General features: G+C 38.2%; 1 protein-coding gene across 3 annotated transcripts in view; it reads right to left on the bottom strand.

The window, feature by feature from the left end:
* The window catches only part of LOC149068561 (uncharacterized), a 48,253-nt gene that overhangs the window by 22,753 nt on the left and 12,725 nt on the right, over positions 1 to 12,775 (bottom strand). The window contains exon 1 of one of the 3 annotated variants that reach the window (XM_089251255.1): positions 3,565 to 3,858. The exons of the other annotated variants lie outside the window; for them this stretch is intronic. The gene's annotated coding sequence lies outside the window, so the exon portion shown is untranslated. Of the gene's footprint in view, positions 1 to 3,564; positions 3,859 to 12,775 lie in introns of those variants that run through there. 3 annotated transcript variants of the gene reach the window in all.

Below are 12,775 nucleotides of genomic sequence, written 5' to 3'. Positions count from 1 at the left end.
AATAGTTAAATTATCTAAGTTTATGACTATAGTAGGGGGAATCCAATTATTTGAGCTAACATAGAATAGACCTCGGATATTCTGTACCTTATACAATTTTGGCATTGAATGCAATACAGTGGAGTCTCGATAATTCGATTTTTAAACTTGGAGGTTCTAGATAATCGTATGTGCTGGAATTCTTCAATATTCCTTTTCAAAACCTCTATGTTTTTAGCCAAATACAAGTTTGGTTTAATTTTGTCCCATTTTTCTTGTAAATGCAAATAATTTCAGTTGGAAGGAGTTCTTGATGCACACCCCCTACACTAAAAGAATCTTTTGGTAACTTACAGATAATGAAAAAGAATTTTAATCAAAGAAAACAATTCCAATGAATCTAAAATTTTTATATTTGCAAGGGATATTCAGAATCTGAATCTTGAATGCTTTCATTAAAAATTTTACCAGCCTATTATATCAGGCTCTTGAGGAATGGGGGGGGGGGGGGGGAGAGAGAGAGACCCATCATAGGCGGAGAGAGACTTGGAAGTCTGGGGGGGGGGGCAGGATGATGATGTCTATACATATATACATTAGTATGAGCGGGTCCGTTCCACTCATAATTATTCGTTAATTATTTGAATATAAAGGTAATTAGTTAAAATTGTTAATTTATGTAAATGGGTAATTGTTTAAGGATTATTTTGTATTTAAAGAATTATTGGAAAGGTGACTGGGTAACAGGTGTAGTATTAATTGAGGCTTGACTTTGAGTAGTTTTGAAGAACACGTGCAGGGTGGCCACAAGTGATAAAAGATTATGTAAGAAAGGAAGAACATGCTTTAGGCCAACTGCCGATGAAGCACAATTCATCTGGCAAGGTATGAAGCTACGAAATAAGAATGTAAGATGGAAAATACATGAATAGGGATGTCAATGTAAGATGGAAAATACATGAATAGTGAATGTCAATGTAAGATGGAAAATACATGAATAGTGGATGTCAATGTAAGATGGAAAATACATGAATAGTGGATGTCAATGTAAGATGGAAAATACATGAATAGTGTATGTCAATAGATTGGGGACCTTCACTGAAAAGATGCAATTTGAACGGAACTTGAAAAGAAAGAGAGGGTATTGAAGAGTGAGGATATTAGAAAGAGGTCGAATCGTCATGTATAGGTTACCCTTAAGCAAACTGTCGGTACGACTTTCACACGGGTGTATAACCGTCACCTGGCATGCTCAAGGCTTGGTGACAGGAGAAAGGTTTTTTTCTAAAATACGTGAATAGGAGCTGTTACGGAATGAGATTAGATTCCTGAGGCGTAGGTGTGGAGAAGTTATGGAGAGCAAGAATAATGAAATGTTGAAATTAATGAATGGTAAGGATATTGCTCTCTTAGAAATGGATGTAAGAGAGGAAATATAAATACAAAGCGGCATCGCCAATTAGAGCTCTTGTGCTCTGCTTGTAACATGAGGGGGTTGCCTTAGGTATTGATATGAAGGTAACCGGTGCACGTAGGCATTCTGATTATTTAGGAAGGGGCGAAATTTATTAGGGATGAATAGCACCAATCTTCTCCGGAATGGTCACGTGAAAGTCCAATCAAATTGCCCTTGCTTGAGGCCGCAAATTAAAATGTAGCACGAAAAGAAAAATTACAAGACGGAGCGAATCCTGGGTTCTAGGGAGGAGCCGAAGAGGATGTAAAATCAGGATGCCCGATGATGAAAGGAAGATTGAAAGTGAGATGTAAGTTGGAAATGGGTTTCGACAGAGGATATGGGAGTTGAACAGTGGTTTGGCGGAGAGAGAGTCAGACTCGATATATATAGTAGAAAGTTGCAGAATATGAAACATCTGGAGTACAGTGTGTAGGTGCCGAGTGAAAGAAGTGCCATAATGTGCGGGAGCCGCAGCTAAGTTGGCAAGGAAATCACCAACGATGACCGGGGTGAGTACGCTTATCTACTTTTCCTGTGACCTGAATGTCCAGTAAATACTTTTGTTACATGTTCTCAGATGCATAAGGTAATACCTTGACTCACTTGTCGGGAGTGGTAATATATATACTATGCGTAAATTGATACAGGATACAGCTTTCTTAATGTTAATGATTGTAATTAATATTTATAAATAAAAATTTTTTATACTTTAACTTGCCTCTGTGCGTCTAATAAGTGGGTTAGGATAATTTGTTTTTATATGTCTGTAACACAACGCAATGTATGTAAACAAATATACGATCGAATCTTGAGAATTAATAATTGATTAAATACTTAGATAATTAACTAAAAGTCAGCTTGAACAACGGGCTGACATTAGATCAGTCGACTCCACCTTTGAAGCTTGGGGGGGGGGGAAGATTCTCCGCCCATGGAACCCATCCACACTCACTAGAATATTTTTTTATTGACTTGCATTTGTTCTTGTATTTTATATCTGTGATTTCATTTCATCTGGCTTGATTTTATTGTATTTACATTTCTATGTCTTACCTTGTAATTGGTAAGCTTCGTGTATTTAAATAAAAAGCATTAATTAAATTTATTCCATTTGTCTAAATTGACGAGAAATTTGATTAATTCATTCAAAAAATATTATTTTGCTGGTGGAAATTATTTTTTTCTTATCCTTTCAGAAGGAAACCTCTATCTTACCTACGGTAAATTTAATTCACTTTATGCGATTATTTTGTGGGACCAATTAATCCAGTAAAGCGAAGGATGCCTGTTCTCAATTTACTTTGAAATGAAAGAAATCAATCGTTTGAAATTCTATTAGTGCCATCTCTTGTGAAGGTATCGAAAAAAAACTGGGGGGGGGGGGGAAAGGTGAAAAGAGATTCAAGTGGAACATTCAACTGTTAAAGCAAAGCAGGTCTTGAATATAGGTAGCCTACTTGAAGAAATTAAGAAATTAAAAAAAAAAAAAAATCATGTCCATCACAAATTGAATTCAACATCAACATTCTCCCAGAGAAAGTTCACAATGAAGGGAAAATTTCTTTTTTTCGAAAGGAGAAAAAAAGAACTTTTAGTTTAAAAAAACAACAAATCCATCTAAAATGTGGGCGTCACTCATTCAACAACAAAAAAACAAATAGAAAAAAAAAGTTTTGCCCAATCCAAGTCAGAGAAACTCTCTCTGATTGGTTGTTACTTCAGGACAAATTGGAATTGAGCAGATATTCCTCATTTGAATGTTTGAAACGCGGGCTCTCCCTTTATTATTACGCAAGCGTTTGTGCCACGATCGCACACACACTCTTCCCAGCACGGATAAAAAAAAAACGAACGACATCGAGAACTTGTTTGGAATGCACACGAATACGATGAAATACATGCAAATCATGTCACCGATAAAAAGTTATTCCTTCTTTTACGAAGCGGAAAGAAACGCGTACACCTCTACATTTACACGAGCAACCATAGAGAGAGAGAGAGACACACACACACCCCTCTCTCGCACAACAATCACGATCTTTACCCCTGGCGTCCACACAAACACATGACGCGACGAACACGCAAAAAAATAATAAAAACAACGAAAAAACATTGCATTTACTTACTTTTGAGGACACTATTTACAAAAACACACACCAAAATCGTACGGAAAATATCTCGACGGGTTAATGGAAAAACCCTACCAAAATGTCGCCGTCATCATCGTCAATCGGGGAGGCTACGCCTACGGGAAAAAGAGAAAAGAAGGAGGGGGGCCCCCATCTTCCAAAAGCCGCCGAAGCCCCCGACCCCGCGCTCGCAATGGCGCAACCACTACATCGCCTTGGAATGGGGGCACACACGCACACACTCTTCTCTCTCTCTCCCGCGTCTACACCCACGAAACATACACATACACATGCGCGCTGGGCTGTAACCTTTGCGCCTTTCACTTCAAGGGATAAAAAAGGGGGAAAGTCGCATTTTTGCAACACTACTGTAGCTCCTTCCCTTAACTAAAAAAAAAAAAAGACAAGGTAAGGAAAAAAAAAAAAACGCGCCTCGCACACACACACGGGATAGAGAGAGAGCGAACAAACGTTGTGCTGGCGGAAAAGAAAGGGGGCCCTACTTTTATTTTCCCACTACCTTGTTCGAAAACCCCAAGGGGGAGGATCACAAACTTAGGTCGGTATTACTCAAAGTATCATAACTTCACACCGTGCACACATTGTCAAGACTGGAAAAACTTATGCGCGAACGTATCCAGTCTGGGCACTACTTGTAACCAGAGGCGTATTTATGGGGGGGGGGGCTTAGCGAGATATAGCCCCGGGGTGGCAAAATTTGCGGAATGAATGGCCAAGAAAATTTAAAATTAGTAGAATGAGAGAAGGGAAGCAAAATTTGCATAACCCTCAATAGCCCACACAGCTAGGGAATAGGTCAGTGAGCGACCAAAAAAAAGTGACATAAAAAGTTTGCTAGAACGTGAGTGAGCAAAAGAGTGACTTAAAACGTGAGCAAACAAGTGAATGACCAAAACGCAATCCAAAAACGAAACAAAGAACACTATTCTCCAGCATTTTTTTGAGATTTGGGTGGGAAGATTCATTTTCATTGAATAGTTCTTCACTTATTGATTCCTGATTCCATCCTCAACAACTGTAAGTTAATGGTTCTTTGACACTTGACTGAATTTTCTGATGTTTTTCCTGAGTCGTGTGTTCACGACAGTATCAAATCTAAGCACAACATGCTAATAACACGAGGTACCAATGTAAACAAACCACGGAATAGTTTAGATAAATAATAGTAATTTTTCTCAACCGGGAAAAAAAAGGAAAACAAATACAATCGCTATTCGAAAAAGAAACTTTTACAACGCAAAATTCGTATCATGCATTTCTGCTAGTAGAAGTTAGAAGATGCGGGATCAAAATGTTGGTACGATTCATATTTTTTTAGGAATTGAAAAATTCAATTTTCGTCATTTTAATTTTTCTGAATAAAAATCAGTCATGTTTTTTTTTTTCCATCTCGCATCCCCAAAAATACTCTCCCGCCCCCCCCCCCCCGGTTGGGAAGCACTGCACTAGACTAATGTTTCAGGAAATGGGTTCAGGAACAGACCAAGAGGGCGGTATAAGCTAAAAATAAATTAAAAACAAATGAGTTTGATTACAGTAAAGAAAGGTTGTCTGAGAGCAGAAAAAGACCAAGGACTGGACAGAAAAATGTACAAACGGTTGGCGCGCAAGAAGAGGGGTGGCGAGAGCAAAATATTTATAATTAAGGGGAAGAATAGCACCAACCAGCTTGGAAGATTGACCCTAATACGGCTTTGGACTGCACGAGATGGACAAACAATAATCACGCTATTAATCCCCAAAATGTGTGTCTCAAAAATGTAGGAATATCCAAAGCACAAACACAACGCTTCTCCATTTCTAATCACGAAAAGAATCAACCTAGATTATAAGACGGAAATCAACAAGTGGCATTATCCAACTTCCTCTTCACACTACTCTCAAACACATAACATGCAAAGCACTAACTACAAATAAAAATAAAAAATAATAAAAAACACAAAGGGAAATTTCTCTCAATTTTCAACAGAATTGAAATAGAGAACTCCGTGAAAATTTATCCAAAAATTTCTCTTATTCAGGGTGTCCAACAAATCCGTAAAAATTGAAGGAATTGGAAAAGTTTGCAAAAAACGTTATCCTCACGAAGAATTTTTTGGTACAGAAAAAATAGTCGAGTTTTTTTTGTCAATAGAGGGCACTGAACGACGAAAGCAAATCAATGCAGATATGCAAATCACTCCTGCAAAATACAGGGTGATAGATTAACAGCTCATCTCTGAATTTTCCTGTTACTGGCGTACACATGGTTTTTATTGTGATGCTGACATAACATGGTTGGTGAAATTGTTCTACCTCAGCTACGAACCACCGACTGAAGTTTAACGAACGTTTCGGACACAGGAGAGATTGAAAAAAAGTTCTGTGCACTGCTCTCTATCGACAAAAATTTGAACTAATTTTTTTTTCCAGTACCAAAAAAACCCCTTCATGAGGATAACTTTTTCGCAAACTGCTTTCAAACATACCAATTCCTTCAATTTTTATGAATTTTTAAACTATTTAAGAATTTAAGGGAAAAACTAAATTTGAGCAAAATTTCTGACAAAACCCATCACGCTATTTTCACTGGTGCATTCAAATAAAGTGTAATACCATAAAATTTCTAACCACTTATAATAGAAGTTTTATATCATTCATAGTAAAATTTAGACCAGCTACTTCTTACCAAAGATTGCATGCGGGTTTGTTACCAAATGATATATCAGTCATTTCTTTTATAGCAGTATTCATAAAAAAAACACGAGCCCTATACCGAGAGAATTCGAAGAATAATAGACCAGCTCTACAACTATCGCGACGATCCCAATCTCATCTTAATTTTTTGTTGTTCACCAAGTCCCCATTGGAGACTCGCTTCAGTGCACACTCCAGCTAAAACCTATTCTTCTCACAAACATGGTGGACCTCTACCAGAAAGAGGACACATACACTTCTTTTTTTATGTAGCTGTCGGACGTTTTGAGGTCCTTGCACCGAACCCACGATCGAGTCATGGCAATACTACCAGGAGCATGATGCATATATTTTTTTCCTAGGAAAAAGTAAGGTTAAAACAAAAGCATGGGTATTTTTATATATTATTCAGAAACCCTAGTCAACATAAGCACGACTTTCAATTTCTCTGCAAAAACACACACTTCTAAAATGTCTCGCGCGAGAGAGATATTTTGAATTATTTTCGAGATCTGCAGAAATCCAAACTTCGTGGGCAAGGAAATAAAAGATGACAAAGTGCTAGTATTACTGTGCTGCCTATATTTAGGATCTCACACTCCACCTTGTGCTGTCAAATATTTTACACCCCCACCCCCTACTCAACTCCAAAAAATATTTATTTTTTTTAAAGAAAAAACTGCTGTCCCTCAATTTTCGCCTCTGAGCAGTTGCGCATGCCTAAATACTGCCACGATCACTCCGTACATTGAACACTATAGATCAAGGTTTCCAGCGAAATCTGCTTGATCATTTTCCGACCAAACTCGAAAACAAAGAAATGTTTACGAGGTACGGTTGTAGTGGCTAGGATTATATCACGTAAAAGAAAGGGAAATACACCATTCTTTCCCCCCCCCCTCCAAGAGTAAATTTATTACACAGTATCGTACAATACACGTGGAGTACCTCTGAAGCAGTACAGGAATAGTGTCCCTTGGGTTCCAAAATTCTAACTTCGAAACGCGAATGCGAGCCAGCCTCCCAATTCAAAAAACAGTAGGAAAAAAAAAACAAATTGGAGTGAAAATATATCGAGCTCTAAGGCTGGCATTAATTAAACCTGTTGTCCCCTGAAACACACATGGTGCTGTATGTCCGTGCCAGATTTCGCGCTAATAAGCGTCCCGATCAAGCATATTGTACAAATTGCATTCAAGAATTAAAATCATGATTTTTCATACATTCGTATGTCAAACTTGCCGTAAGGGCAAGTAAGAGAAGTAACTCTTCTTTTGATAGGTACAGGCAGTGCTCGCGACCTGTGTTTTAAAGCATAGGATAGGGTCCTCGGTTCCCTTGGAGTGCTGATCGAAAATTTCTAGCATGTGCCACAAACGGGCTTGAATGTATAGTGACTCTTGATTCCGGCTATTCCGCCTGAAAATTTCAACACACCCAAGCTCCGCACCATGAAATAATAGTACGTATTTTTCTTCATCTAAATCGTCAGAAACAAGGGAACACGAATGCCATCAAATTTTATATATGATGCATGTACAGCAGTACACCATTCTGAACCCAAGGACCAGTAAAATGTTTGAAACAATTCGACGGACCACTTGTGTACCGTATTACGGGACATTCCTGTATTTTTGGTTCCAACTTTTTTTATGTATCGGTCCCGTTTTTTCAAAAGCAGCTCGTTTTCAAAACATAATTATAGGCCATAATTTATGGCTATATATTATTATTACATAAATATAGTATTAAAACTCACATACTTGTCAGGTCAGGTTAAACGTTTATTCTTACAATTTTTCAGATATTTTTACCACAAATTGGGAGATTTCGCCGACTTATGGCAACGTTTTTGATGACAAATGGTGACATCCCGTATTTTACCGTATCCAAATCCTTGTCTCTTAGTAAAAAAAGGGAGAACAACAAAAACCTGTATATTTAATACCATTTCCCTTGAGCAAAGAATTATGCTTATCTTCTAAGCAATTTGGCTAGTGCATAAATAAATAAATAAATATATATATATATATATATTTGATTCGTCGTCAAGCCCTGCCATAAAAATAGTCTCGTATTGTCATCATATGCTGATGGATTAGAAGAGAAAAGTATACATGCTATAAATTCTAGTTAAAGTATCTGTTCATAAACAGCAGAGGTAAATTTATGGCTTTGCCGCCCGGTGGATATTCAAATTTTGCCACCCTTCTCCTGTTTCAAATTGATGTTTTTAACCACAAATTACTTAAATTCCCTGCCTTGGACAGCTAAGGCACCCCTCCCTTCCTAAATAACGCCTCTGATAGTCATTTAAAAAAGTAATCTTATGAGCTTTAAGTGGTAATAAAAAGTGGGAAGAAACTGGAATATTGATGACGTCATTTACCATAATTAAAATTGTTTTGTAAAAAAAATGAAGCGACACCTGTATTTTAACCAACAATAGTTTTTTTTTAAGTTTAGAAATAGTAGGTAATAGCCTCTCTATCGCTATACCAGGGATGAGCATGATCCCAGGCGCCACCAGGTCACCATGGCGACTGAAAAATTGGTATTGGTGCCTAAAATTTTCTTTGTGTAGTTGATAAATTGTAGGCTGATAGAAGCACAAAATTTGTGTTTGGAATTTATAGCAGCATATCTGCCAACATGAAAGAGGGTCACTATGTCCTGAAAAAAATCGAAAGAAGCATTACTTTGGTCCTTTTTTCCCGTAAAAAATTTTTGGCGCTGAAGATTTTTTTTTCTGGTGCCTAGATTTTCTTGTGATTTGTCCCCAGCCCTGTTCTATACTAAAAGTAATATACAACGATCTTACATAACGAGAGAGAGAGATATCCTTCATATTGATATTACTCTGATCCTAATTCATAGTGTTAATAACGATAACTTTATAACAATATATTTCTCTGGTCCCTTTGAGTATAATTATATAGGTTTCCACTTTAGTATATATACACAAGGTTTTTACCACGGTATTTACCGGTAAATACCTTGTCTTTGCAAACCAGTTTTTACTTTTAAAAACCCAACCCTGCCTATATTAGCATATCAATTCGTCGTAAATTGCTTTTGCGAGTGATATCCGTATTTGAGATCGCGATTTCCTGTATTTTCCTTGATGAGGTGTACGGAACCTAAATATGAAGCAGGGGGACTCTCCAGACTTTTCTTGTGGGGCTTGTTTTTGTTAAAATTTTCCTTGTTTTTGTGAAAAGGGTCATTAATTTTCAGAAAATGAAATGCCAATCACGCAAGAAAGGAAATGCCAAATTTAGTTTTCCCATTCATTTTTATTTTGTGAAGGGTCCGTTTTTCAGATCCGGAACTTTGTGAGGGATCCGGAAAACGGACCCAAATTTTGGCTGGACAGACCCCTGTAGGAAGGTACAATTTTTATTCGAAATACATATGTATATTGCTAATATCAATTACAACAACTAAATAATTTCCATTGTCAGAATTGAATTATCAGGTCTGTCTACGGACTACCAATGCCATCGTCACGGACAGAGGTGCCGACATTAAGAAAACGTTGGGGGGGGGGGGGGGGCTGAAAGGTGCTCATATATGGGACTCAAGCGCGTACGCAGGATGGAGAAGGTGCATTGCATTGTTTTTTCGGAAATTATTGAGATAGGAGGCTGCCCCCTTTCAAAATTTATAGGAGGGGCTCAAGTGGCCTCAGCCTTCAGGTTCAGGGGGCTATGGTCACGAACCTCTACTGGTCCACGAATTTGAGAATCGCTGCAGTACAGTATAGGATTTCCCCACATGACTGGAAGGGGCATTTTTTTTTTTAAAACCTTGGAAAACGGCGGAAGAGGGAGAACTTAAATGAATACACTCCCCCTGAAAAAAAATGTAGTATGACGAAACATGTTTTTTATACCTGTAATATTCGAAGCACAAAGGGAGGAAATGAAATAACAAAAAGAGATAACTTTGCGAAATGCACTACAATTCCAGAACACCAAGAGATAAAAGGAACTCTAGAGACAATACAGGAGCTGAACGAGCAGGTTTTCCTCCAGAGATAGTATTATTAAAAAAAATACGTATCTAAACGTATAGCACAAAAAAAAAACAGGCTTCAATAAGAAGAGATACTCCTAGTGGAGTGAGGGTGGCGTACCGAAAAATAGACGATACTAGAATAAAAAAAAAAAAACTCCATGGGAAGAGGACAGAGAACTCTGTGGTGATGATGATGGTGCAGAGGCACTAGAAAGGGGGGAAAGACGTGTGCCTGGATAGTCAAGCAAAGGGAGCATCGACCTCACCACCACACGGCACTACATACAACAGCAGCAGAGAAAAGAGCCCCGAGTCCCTGCAGTTTCCGCTGGCTTGGCAGCACAGGAACGACCCCCCCAGGGGCAAAAGCTTCCATCACAAACCTCCCCTTCCCTCCTCCTTCCCAACGAGAAACGACCCATCCCTCTCTCGCTCTACTCCCATTGCTTCACCCTCCCTTCTTCCCCTCTCTCACATACATAGAGAAGAGTGAGGACATCCCAGGGTTATAATCAATACCCTTTCCCAACCAACGTCCCTCTTTATACCCCTGTAGATAGTGGGCTCGGGCTCTGGGAGAGTTTTAGTTCCCTGTTCTCCCTTCTGGCTGTAGTAAAGTACTGTGTGTAGTAGTAGTGGAGGGTTTTCTAGTTATATACGGCAAAGCAAGCACCACCACCACCCAAAGCAAGCCAGGAACGGATTTGGGTCATTTAATAAAGAGGGGAGAAAAAGATGGCAGACTGGTTTGTGTGCCTCGCAAAATTCGACCTCAAACAACTATGCGAAAATGGGGAGGGGGGGGGGGAGGGAGAAATCGGCACCCTCTAACTTTAAATAAGCACACCCAATGTCTTGGGGAGTGAAAGGGTTACGGATAGATATAGAATATCATTAGAGAGGGGATCATATTGCAGCTGGTCACGGTAAAGAACACGGAAAAACAAAATTTCGCAGAAAATTACACACCCCCTATACAAATATCAAATGAATGCCATTAAAAATGAATACCAACCCCTGTACTTCACACAGATGAGAGATAGACGTGATGTCCGCATGGGCAAGTGGGGCATTTGCACAGGGACAGATTAGAGCAGGGATTGACAAATCGGGGAAATATTCAGGCAACAGCAGAATTACATAGGAGCCAAGCACCCCCCCCCCCTTCCCCGACAAAACTGATCTAAAATAGTCTACTCTGATTTCTACCGGACTTGGGGACCCCTTTCCCTGCTAGCAGACAGGCTGACATAATTTCAGAAAATTTTGTAGTCCTGAGACTTCAATTCAGTTATCAAACATGAAAATAAAATTAGGCGCCAATCTCAATTTTTTTAGTCACCTGGAATTTGTCCAGCCCTGGATTATAGAGGTGTTGACATGAGACTGTGTGGCCTGTTTTATGAAGACTTGCTTAAGCGCCTTCTTTTCCATAATTAACATATATGTATATATCCGCTGACAGGACTTGACAAATTCCAGGTGACAGGTGGCCACGGCGGCTAGAAAATCTATATTGGCTTTGGAATTTTCTATTAGTGATCACTGAATCAGGGTCTAAGAATAGCGCAAAGTTTTCTGATTTCATAACAGTGTGTTTTTTAATATGAAAAGGGGATATTAAGTTCTGAGAAGTGTAAAAAAACATAATTTAAGATCATTTTTCTTGAGCAAAAAAGCCATGCTCTGCTCCTAAGAAATTCGGATAGCACCTAATTTTTTTTCGATATGTCAGGTCCTGTCCACTGACCAACTAACCATCTTTGATTCTATATTGGCAGGGGTTAAAATTAATTTTTCTCCATGAGACTATATTAGCTTATGTCATTGTAAGGCCGGTATTACACTGTAAAAGTTTTGTAAAAGTGCTTTGATAAAACTTGAAAAATACAACCAATAAACTGATTGGTTGGATAAGCTTGAATGTAACCCATCAGCTTATTCGTTGTATTTTTCAAGTTTTATACAAGCACTTTTATAAAACTTGTATAGTGTAATACCGGTCTTAGGCCGGGATTGCACTATAAAATTTTGATAAAAGATCTTTTATAGAACTGGAAAAATTCAACCAATAAGCGCATCGGTTACATTCGAGCAAATGCAACCAGTGATCTTATATTGGTTGAATTTTTCAAGTTTTATCAAAGGGCTTTTACAAAACTTTTATAGTGTGATTCCAGCCTAAAGCAAAATTAGCAAATTTTTCCTCATTCTCATGAAATTATGTTTATAACCCGCTTTTCCACAATGAACATCAAATGATTTGATCTTGGCTTTCGTTTCAAACTCCATTTAAAAATCAAAGAAAATTGCAAACTGGGATGTGTGTTCACATATTAATATCCTATTAAAAAGGTATGGCAGAGTTGCCTAGTGATCAAAAATAAGATTATTCACAGGAAAGTATCTTTCTACTTCTGGCAAAAGTAAGATAAGTCCAACCTATTTGGTGGCAAAAAAGCACATGAAATTTACATTGAACAATATTGAA

The sequence above is a fragment of the Pholcus phalangioides genome, unplaced genomic scaffold, assembly GCF_987345545.1.
Source record: "Pholcus phalangioides strain wild (caught in Gottingen) unplaced genomic scaffold, Ppha-v1.0 ptg000024l_1, whole genome shotgun sequence".
Classification (NCBI taxonomy): domain Eukaryota; kingdom Metazoa; phylum Arthropoda; class Arachnida; order Araneae; family Pholcidae; genus Pholcus; species Pholcus phalangioides.
The sequence above is the reverse complement of the archived record's forward strand: the minus strand, read 5'-3'. Positions and strand labels throughout refer to the sequence as shown.